The sequence below is a fragment of the Perognathus longimembris genome, chromosome 1, assembly GCF_023159225.1.
Source record: "Perognathus longimembris pacificus isolate PPM17 chromosome 1, ASM2315922v1, whole genome shotgun sequence".
In the NCBI taxonomy this organism is placed as follows: domain Eukaryota; kingdom Metazoa; phylum Chordata; class Mammalia; order Rodentia; family Heteromyidae; genus Perognathus; species Perognathus longimembris.
Genome location: NC_063161.1, coordinates 119,300,974 through 119,311,294, shown reverse-complemented (window position 1 = coordinate 119,311,294; position 10,321 = coordinate 119,300,974).

The following is a 10,321-nucleotide window of genomic DNA, read 5'->3' as shown; positions in this document are numbered from 1 at the left end:
GAGACCATAGCAGAGCCTCTAACCTAGGGAAAGGCCTCAGTGAGACTTCTAATGCTGCCCAATGGACAGAGGGGGACCTCTAAAAGCACATATGTGTGTCCCCAGTGAGAAACTGCCACCCACAGTGTTGAGAGTTACACCTAAACCAGACAGTCTCAAAAGCCAATCGGGCATCCACATGTAGAAGACACTCACTCATACTGCCCAGGGTATGTGCCTAGCAGACCCCCAAAAGCCTGACTGCTTTACCTTGCAGGATGCCTTCACCTACAGTATGGGAGTCTATGCCCAGCCATCCCCAGAAGCCTGCTTGAACATCCTAGTGCAGGATGCCAATGATAGCCCACAGCTCCATGGTTCCTGCCTAACTGGGCAAAAAAGGCTTCTGTGTATCCATCCCTGTGTACAACACCTTGGGACACAGCAGTGCCAGAGACAGTACTCAGCTGGACCCCAAAGCCTGCTCATTCATCTTCAGAGGACAGCCACTGAACCTAACACCTAATCTTTTTCATTTTTTAATTGTTATTATAGGGTGATATACAAAGAGGTTACAGTAAAAAAGGGTTACAGTTACAAAAGTCAGGAAAACAGTACATTTCTTTTTGGACCATATCACTCCTCTCACCCTCTCTCAGTTTTCCCTTCCATACCTGCTCCCACAAGTTGTGTAGTTCATTTTCAACATAACATCTAGTGAGTACTTCTGCTGCATTTGTTCACCTGTTCTCTCTCCATTTTTATGCCTCCTCTACCCCCAATACCTAATCTTAATGACCTCTACAAACCCTGAACCCATATGCCTAAATCACAGTGAAAGATCACAACATTCTTGAGCAAATAAGAAAACATACCATTCTCAAAAACCAACTCCAGGAAGGACTCTAGTGGGGGGGGGGGGTGTGCGGGAGACAGGAGGAGGAGGAAGAGGAGAAGAAGGAGGAAGAGGAAGAAGAAAAAGAGCCATTAAAGCAGTGATGAGAGAATTGGCTGATGAAATAAAAGGACAAATCCAAAAATAAATAGAAGAATACAAGGAGGAAATGATCATGAGAATGCAGGACACCTAAGAAAACACGGATAAGAAGATGTAATGGTTACACACCTCAGTGAAAGACAAAATTAACACCCTGAGAACTGACATCAACAAAGAGCTAGGAAACATGAAAGGCTCTATCTCCCTATTGCAAAGCATAGTTGAAAATATCAACAAAGAATAAGTGAAGTAGAAAACAAGGTATCAGGAGTTGAGGATAAAGTGGAGGAATTAGAAAAATCAAAAGCGGGAAAGATATGAACTCAATTCTAATAGGATTTACAAGTAGAACACACTAGTGTTGGAGCTGGTAGCTACCCAGGAAGCTGAGGCTTTTAAGATCATGGTTTGAAGCCAACTCAGGCAGAAAGATCCACTAGACTCCGTGTCCAAAATAACCAGCAGTGGGCTGGGGATATGGCCTAGTGGCAAGAGTGCTTGCCTCATATACTTGAAGCCCTGGGTTCGATTCCCCAGCACCACATATACAGAAAATGGCCAGAAGTGGCGCTGTGACTCAAGTGGCAGAGTGCTAGCCTTGAGCAAAAAGAAGCCAGGGACAGTGCTCAGGCCCTGAGTCCAAGGCCCAGGACTGGCAAAAAAAACAAACAAACAAAATAATCAGCAGTGCCTGGCTGGAGTTGTGACTCAAGTAATAAGGGACAAATGTGAGCAAGCAAACCTGGGGAGCTCAAGGCCATCAGTCCAAGCCCCAGTACTGGAAAAAACAGTTAAAATTTGGCTCCTTTGTTTCTATTATTATTATTTGGTTGTGGGGCTTGAAATCAGGACCTATGCACTGTCCCTGAACTTTTTCCTTTGTAGGCTAGTGCTCTACCACTTTGAGTCACAATGCCACTTCTTGTTTTCTGGTGGTTAATTGGAGATAAGAGTCTCACAGACTTTCCTATCCAAGCTGATTTTGAACTTCATTCCTCAGATCTTAGCTTCCTAGGTCGTTGGGATTACAGGCTTGAGCCACTGGCACTCAATTATTGTCTAATTTTATGTTATTTTATTTTATTTTTATTTATTTATTTATTTATTTTTGGCCAGGCCTGGGGCTTGGACTCAAGGCCTGAGCACTGTCCCTGGCTTCTTTTTGCTCAAGGCTAGCACTCTGCCACTTGAGTCACAGCGCCACTTCTGGCCATTTTCTATATATGTGGTGCTGGGGAATTGAACCCAGGGCCTCATGTATACGGGGCAAGCACTCTTGCCACTAGGCCATATCCCCAGCCGCTAATTTTATGTTATTTTAATCTATTATATCCTAGGATATAACTAGAGTTAATCTTTACTTACATTGAATTTTCCCAGGCTTAAAGAATGAGATTATTTTAAATTTTTTTCTTCTTATTATAAAGGTGATATACAGAGGGGTTATCATTTTTATCAAGAAGTGGGTTTTTTTTTTCTTGAGATAGGGTCTTTCTGTATTGTCTAGGCTGGCCTTGAAGTCAAGATCTTGTGTCTGCTTCCTGAATGCTGTAGTTTCAGGGCATGTACCACTGTGTCTGGATTAGCACAAAATCATTTTTAGCCTTTAGTTCCTTCATTATTGAGATTGGTGAAGCTGACAGCTGTAATTTTTTGAGTGTGTAGGAGACTCGGTATCTGATACTTTCACACTTATTGGTTGGTGCTATACCATTAGAGCCGATGCCTCCAACCCCAGCTGCAATTGTTTGAGTGCTCAGGAAATTTTCCCTTAGCACCAGCTTATAACCAAGCTTTGATGCATAGACAATTGCCAGGATCTTGTTAAAGTACAATTCAAGAGATATTAAACCTGGATTATGCATTTCTAGTACATGCTGATGGTTGTCAGACCCCACTTGAGTATCAAGGCATTAGATGATGTCTTCAGGAGTCATATATCTATATGAAGGCTACCCTGGCCCTTATTCAATATAGCTTCTCCTTAGCCACAGATCTCTGCCCATCCCCACTCCAATCTTCAACCGGTTTCTGCTGTGTCGTGAGTGTTGGCCTGCTCAGTGGCTGCCTGCCTCCTAGGACTTGTGCTGTTTTTCTCCTTGAGGTTCTACTTTCCCCAAGTCACTGCTTCTCTCTATTCCTGGGATGCATAGTAACCAGATCCTTTGTATTTAGGATCCCTTAACTACCTTTATCTAAGAGATAAAAAAGATCAATGAAACCAACTGCCCTTTGTTCAAATAGTTTCACTTTGGATATAAGCCTTACCTTACTTTCTATTTTCTTCCAAAGTTTATTGTTTATTTTGTTTGGGAAAGGTAGGTATAGTCCTGTGCTTGTTTTGCTCTTTGTTCCAATTTCTTAAACTCTGGGATGATTGGCAAACATTTTAGAATTTTTTTTTTTTTTTTTTTTTGGCCAGTCCTGGGCCTTGGACTCAGGGCCTGAGCACTGTCCCTGGCTTCTTCCCTCTCAAGGCCAGCACTCTGCCACCTGAGCCACAGCGCCCCTTCTGGCCGTTTTCCATATATGTGGTGCTGGGGAATCAAGCCGAGAGCTTCATGTGTAGGAGGCAAGCACTCTTGCCACTAGGCCATATTCCCAGCCCATTTTAGAATGTTGACCTATGGCTACCTTTTATTTTAGCTGTTTCAATGCCATATAAGTGTAGACTTGAACAGAATTTTAATGTAACCCCTTAGACTGACAGAAACAGGCTCATGGAGTTTCTTCACTTTGCTAACAACTATACACAAATGGGGCCATTTGGGGAGGATTAGTGCTTTTTAAACTGTGTTCCATAGAATTCTTTTGGCCTCCTGTTCCTTCCCCTCCCTCCCTCTATCCCCTCTTCACCTCCCTCCTTACCTCCCTCCCTCCCTCTTTCCCTTTCCTGACTTTGAATCTCATTTGTGTCTTTTGAGCATTTGAGCTGACCTCAAATTCTTCATCCTCTTGCCTCAACCTCCTGAGCATGGAGATTCCAGACATGACCACCAGATCTGGTTTGTGCTTTAAATGTCATAATCTCAGAAACCATTGCCTAATGCAAGCTTCTAAAGGTCTTATTTTCTTCTAGCAGAGTTATTGTTTTAGCTCATACATTTAGGTCTATGACCCCTTTGACTTATTTTTTTCAGGTCCTGGGGCTTGAACTCAGGACCTGGGTGCTATCCCTAAGCCTCTTTGTGCTCAAGGCTAGTGCTCGGCCCCTTCACCACTTCTGGCTTTTTCTGAGTAGTTTATTAGAGGTAAGAGTCTCACAGATTTTCCTGCATGGGATGGCTTCAAATCACTACCCTCAGATGTCAGGCTTGTAAGTAGCTAGGATTACAGGCATGAGCCACCAGTGCCAAGAATCTGACCAAGAATCTATTAAAGAAAAACACTGTGCAACTTTATTTTTGTTCCAGTACTGGGGCTTGAACCTGGGTGCTATTCCTTAGCTTTTTCACTCAAGGCTAGTGCTCTACCATTTGAGGCACAGATCTATATCTGGCTTTTTTTTTTTTCTTTTTTTTGGTGGCTAGTTGGAGATGAAAGTCTCACAGACTTTCCTGCAACCTCCTGAGTAGCTCAGATGTGAGCAGATGTGAGCCAATAGTGCCTGACTCTGGGAACTATGCAATTTTATACACATTTTATACTCCTGACTATTTTAAGACAAAGTACTCTTATGTGTATTTAAGATCCTTACAAACAGAATAATCTCTATCCCAGGAACTTCCCACTTTGTAATTTCCACTAAGGACACAGCAGAAATGTATGCCAAGTGTTGTGCTTGGGTATACATTCACAAATGTGTACATACACACAAGGATAGTCATTATGGCTTTATAATAGTAAAAGTCCCCAAGAAGAAGTGATCCTTGAATGGACCTTATAGTGAGACAGGCCAATAGGAAGAGGGCTGGGAGAAAGGCAAGCAGTCCTAGTAAAGGAAGTAGCATGTGCCAAGGTCCTGAGATGTGCAGAGTCTAAGGTGTATTAAAGAATTAGGAGCAATTTCTTATTTCAGAGCAAGGGATAAGCTGTGAATGGGGCTGGATACAAGATTGGAAAAGGGGAAAATGGCAGTGACAGAAGAGAATTGTAGTGTGCATTTGTTGTTTTGTAGTACTGGGGATTAACCTAGGTCCTTTTCACATGCTAGGTAGGTACTCTGCTGTTTAGCTACATCCCAGGCTCTATAACATCAGTGTTAACACTGTAGTTTTAGTCTTAAAAAAATTATCATTGGAAGTAGCACTGTGGCTCAAGTGGTAGAGCCCTGGCCTTGAGCTAAAGAGCTCAGGGACAGTGCCCAGGCCCAGAGTTCAAGCCCTGTGACCACCCCCTCCACACACAAAAATTATCATTATAAACGTTACATACAGAGGGGTTACAGTTACATAAGTCAGTGTAGTTTTACTCTTTGAGTGAGCAATGTTTTCTTTAGCCTGGGATGTACATACCGAGAGATAAAAGAGATCTAACCTTGGGTGCAGGAAGTTCGAACCAGGGGAAGTAGCGCACTATCCTTGAGTTTAAGTGTTATTTGAAACAATAAAATGAGGAAGATGAAAGGGTTATGCCACTTTGATGTCAGATGAAATCATTTCTGTGCATAATAATCTGGTCAAAGTTCAAGAACTGATTATCTTTATAGAAGGGTTGCTCATCTTTGAAAGGTGAGTTATTACAAGAGTTCCAGGACTATTGGGGTTAGAAGTTTTGTTTTTCACTTAAAAAGTTAATTTTTAACCAGCTCGATTATAAAGCAGCTTTTTGTTTTCTTCTTTTTTTGATGTTTTGTTTTGTTTTCTTTAAAATAATATATGGCTGTGGTTCACACCTGTAGTCCTAGTTACTACTCAGGAGGCTAAGATCTGAGGATCAAGGTTTGAAGCCAGCCCTGGCAGAAAAGTCTATGAGACTCTTATCTCCAGTTAACCAGCACGAACCAGAACTTCCACTTCTGACTTCCCAGCCCTAGAAATAACTTTTTGTTTCAACAGGATTTCATGTGAGGGCTGAAAATATGGCTTAGTGGTGGAGTGCTCGCCTAGTATACATGAAGTCCTGGGCTCGATTCCTCAGCACCACATATATAGAAAAAGCCAAAGTAGCACTGTGGCTCAAGTGGTAGAATGCTAGGCTTGAGCAAAAAGAAGCCAAGGACAGTGGTCAGGCCCTGAGTTCAAGCCCCAGTACTGGCAAAACAAAAAGGATTTCATGGAAATTTGATTGATGGGGGGAAAAAAAGAACATGTAGACAGTTTAGGTTGCATAACAGTTTAGGAGATGATGGCTGCCTCTAACATGGCTTTGCAATGCCAGACAGCCATTTAGCAGAAAAGACATGCATCACCAAAGCTAGCTAAAACAAGATTTTGTTTTGTTTTGTTTTGTGCCAGTCTTGGGGCTTGAACTCAGGGGCCTGGAGCCTGTCTCTGAACCTCTTTTTGCTCAAGACTAGCACTCTACTACTTGGGTCACTGGCTTTTTCTGAGTAGATTATTGGAGATAAAAGTCTTACGTACTTTTCTGCCCAGGCTGCCTTCAAACCATGGTCCTCAGACCTTAGCATCCTTGGTAGCTAGGATTATAAGCATGAGCCACCTGCACCTGGCTAGCTAAAAACAACAATAACAACAACAACAACATACCTTAATGAATTATGTCCATTTGCATAATAAGACAGGGCTCCAAATTTACCACTAACACACTGTCTCAGTAACTACCTGCTGTTTCTACTACTTGCCTGTTTTTTTTTGTTTTGGTCTGTTTTGTTTGTCAGTCATGGGGCTTGAACTCAGGGCCTGGGTGCTGTCCTTGGAATCTTTTGCTCAAGGCTAGTGCTCTACCACTTTGAGCCACTGCTTCATTTTTGGTTTCTGGTTTCTGATTGGAGATAAGAATCTCATAGGTACTTTTCTGCCTGGGCTGGCTTCAAACCTCAGATCCTCAGATCTCAACATCCTGAGTAGCTAGGATTACAAGCTTAAATTTGAACTCGGGGCCTGGGTACTGTCCCTGAGCTTCTTCTGATCAAGGCTAGCACTCTACCACTTGAGCCACAGCACCACTTCTGGCTTTTTCTGCTTATGTAGCACTGAGAAATTGAACCCAGGGCTTCATGTATGCTAGACAAGCACTCTACCACTAAGTCACATTCCCAGTCCCCACTTATCTGTTCTTAAACTCCATTTCATTTTACTACTTTTACATTTTGCTACTTTTTTCTATTTCTACTGCTAAATAGTCTCACCTCTTCCCACCACCAACTCTGTTGTTCTTTGATTACAAAGATCAAAACCAATACTTCAACCATCAAACTATAGGGGAAGAAACAAAACACCTTTTATTTAACCTTTTTAGGTTCTTTCATTAGCAGTATTTTTATTATTGTTATTGTTATTATTACTTTGGTGCTGAGATTCAAATCCAGGGCCATGCATAACAAGACATATACTCTATACCCTCATCCTGGAGATTTGAATGAACACACGAATAATAAGAGAAAAAACCCAAGCATTCTTCTTTTCCTGGATGGAAAGGGGGAAATTATGCCCAGCTTTTAGTCAGATAAGGGGATAACTGTTTCTCACAGGTTTTCAGCTCAGTAGAATCCTGATGCCAATGTTGCATGCTTAGGGTAACCTCTTCTGACTCCCTACAATAGAATGTATTACATCAGCAACTCTGAGACAGGGTCACTTTAGCAAACTAGGGTTCGATTCCTCAGTACCACATATAGAGAAAAAAGCCGGAAGTGGCGCTGTGGCTCAAGTGGTAGAGTGCTGGCCTTGAGCAAAAAGAAGTCAGGGACAGTGCTCAGGCCCTGAATTCAAGCCCCAGGACTGGCAAAAACAAAACAAAACAAATAAAAAATGTTCAAAATGTTCAGCGTATGCTGGGCACTAGTGGCTCATGTCTGTAATCCTAACTGCTGTGAAGACTGAGATCTGAGGATTACCAGTCCAGGCTGGAAAGTCTGAGAATCTTACCTACAGTAAACTTTTTTTTTTTTTTTTTTTTTTTTGGCCAGTCCTGGGCCTTGGACTCAGGGCCTGAGCACTGTCCCTGGCTTGCTTCCCGCTCAAGGCTAGCACTCTGCCACTTGAGCCACAGCGCCGCTTCTGGCCGTTTTTCTGTATATGTGGTGCTGGGGAATCGAACCTAGGGCCTCGTGTATCCGAGGCAGGCACTCTTGCCACTAGGCTATATCCCCAGCCCTACAGTAAACTTTTAAATCCAATAAACTACCCAGAAAAGCTGGAAATGGAATTTTGGCTCAAGTGGTAGAGCACCAGCCTTGAGCAGAAGAAGCTCAGAGACAGTGCCCAGGCTGTGTTCAAGCCCAGGACCAACTAGCACATACAAAAAATTTCAAGGGCTAGGAATGTGGCTTAATGTACTTGCCTATTATGTATAAGCCCTGGCTTCGATTCCTCAGTACCACATAAGCAGAAAAAGCTGGAAGTGGCACTGTGGCTCAAGTGTTAAGAGTGCCAGTCTTGAGCAAAAGAAACTCAGGGACAGTGCCCAGGCCCTTAGTTCAAGACCCAGGACTGGAAAAAAAAATTCAGGGTAAGATCAACTTATGTAGGCCCAGGCCCAGAACTGACAATAAGGAAGAGTAGGAAGGAGATTGTCAAGTAATTAATATTCACTAATGGTTGTGGACATTCCAGTCTTCTGTGGAAACACAGAATATGTATGTGGGAAAATAAATACTGTACTACTTTTGCATTTTTCACCTTCAGCTGGTTCTCTATCTCTTGCCACAACTCCAATTCCAGTGTTTTGCCAGTTTATTGGAGATAAGAGTTTTACAATTCGCCTGTTTAGGCTGGCTTTGAACTTTGATCCTTAGATTTCAGCCTCCTGAGTAGCTAGGATTATACATGTAAGCCACCTCCAATTGGCAAGGAGTAAATATTCTTTCACACAGTGTTGACAAATCTTCAGTCTATAATAACAATAAGAATTATTATTTTAGAATTTACTTTATTGTTATTATAGAAGTAATCTACAAAGGGATTGCATTTACCTGCATCAAGTAATGACACATTTCCTTTCATACAGTGTCATTTCTTCCCTCACTCTCTCCCATTCCCACCCTCCCATCTCCACCCACCAGTTGTATAGTTCACTTGCACCAATGTCCAGTGCTCTTTACTGCTGAACTTTTTGACCCTTTCCTCTCAGATTCTGTTCCTTCCCCTCCACCCTCCTACAGGTAATGATAATTTTCTAAGTAAAATTTTGTACTTGCTGAGTTATAGTGTACTCAAAAAGAGGACATTAAGGAGAGGTTTGATCATTAGACTTTTTTTAAGTGTATAGGGGTTGGGGACTAGTGGCTCACACCAGTAATCCTAGCTACTCAGGAGGCTCAGATCTGATGACTGCAGTTCAAAGCCAGGCCAAGCAGGAAAAGTAGTGAGACACTTATCTCCAATTAACCACCAGAAAACCAGAAGTGGTGCTGTGGCTCATGTGGTAGAATGCTAGCTTTGGACTGAAGAGCTCAGGGACTGTGCCCAGGCACAGAGTTCAAACCCCACGACTGGCAAAAAAAAAAAAAAAAGTATATAGTGCCAGACCTCTGCTGGTGGCTCACGTCTGTAATCTTAAATTACTCAGGGGGCTGAAATGGGAGGATTGCAGTTTTGTTTTGTTTTGGCCAGTCCTGGGGCTTGGACTCAGGGCCTGAGCACTGTCCCTGGCTTCTTCTTGCTCAAGATTAGCACTCTGCCACTTGAACCACAGCGCCACTTCTGGCCATTTTCTGTATATGTGGTGCTGGGGAATCGAACCTAGGGCCTCTTGTATACGAGGCAAGCACTCTAGCCACTAGGCCATATCCCCAGCCCTGGAGGATTGCAGTTTGAAGCCAGCCTAGGCAGGAAAGTCCATGGCACTTTTATCGCCAATTAGCCACCAGAAAATAGAAGAAACACTGTGGTTCAAGTGGTAGAGCACTAGCCTTGAGTGAAAAAGCTCAGGGAAAGCACCCAGGCCCTGATTTCAAGGGCTGGGAGCCAGTGACTCACCTATAATCCTAGCTCCTCAGGAGGCTGAAATCTGAGGATCATGATTCAAAGCCAGTCCAGGCAGGAAAGCCCTAGGTACTCTTATTTTCAATTAACTACTCAAAAATTAGGTGGAGGGGCTGGGAATATGGCCTAGTGGCAAGAGTGCTTGCCTCGTATACATGAAGCCCTGGGTTCGATTCCTCAGCACCACACATGTAGAAAATGGCCAGAAGTGGCGCTGTGGCTCAAGTGGCAGAGTGCTAGCCTTGAGCAAAAAGAAGCCAGGGACAGTGCTCAGGCCCAGAGTTCAAGGCCCAGGACT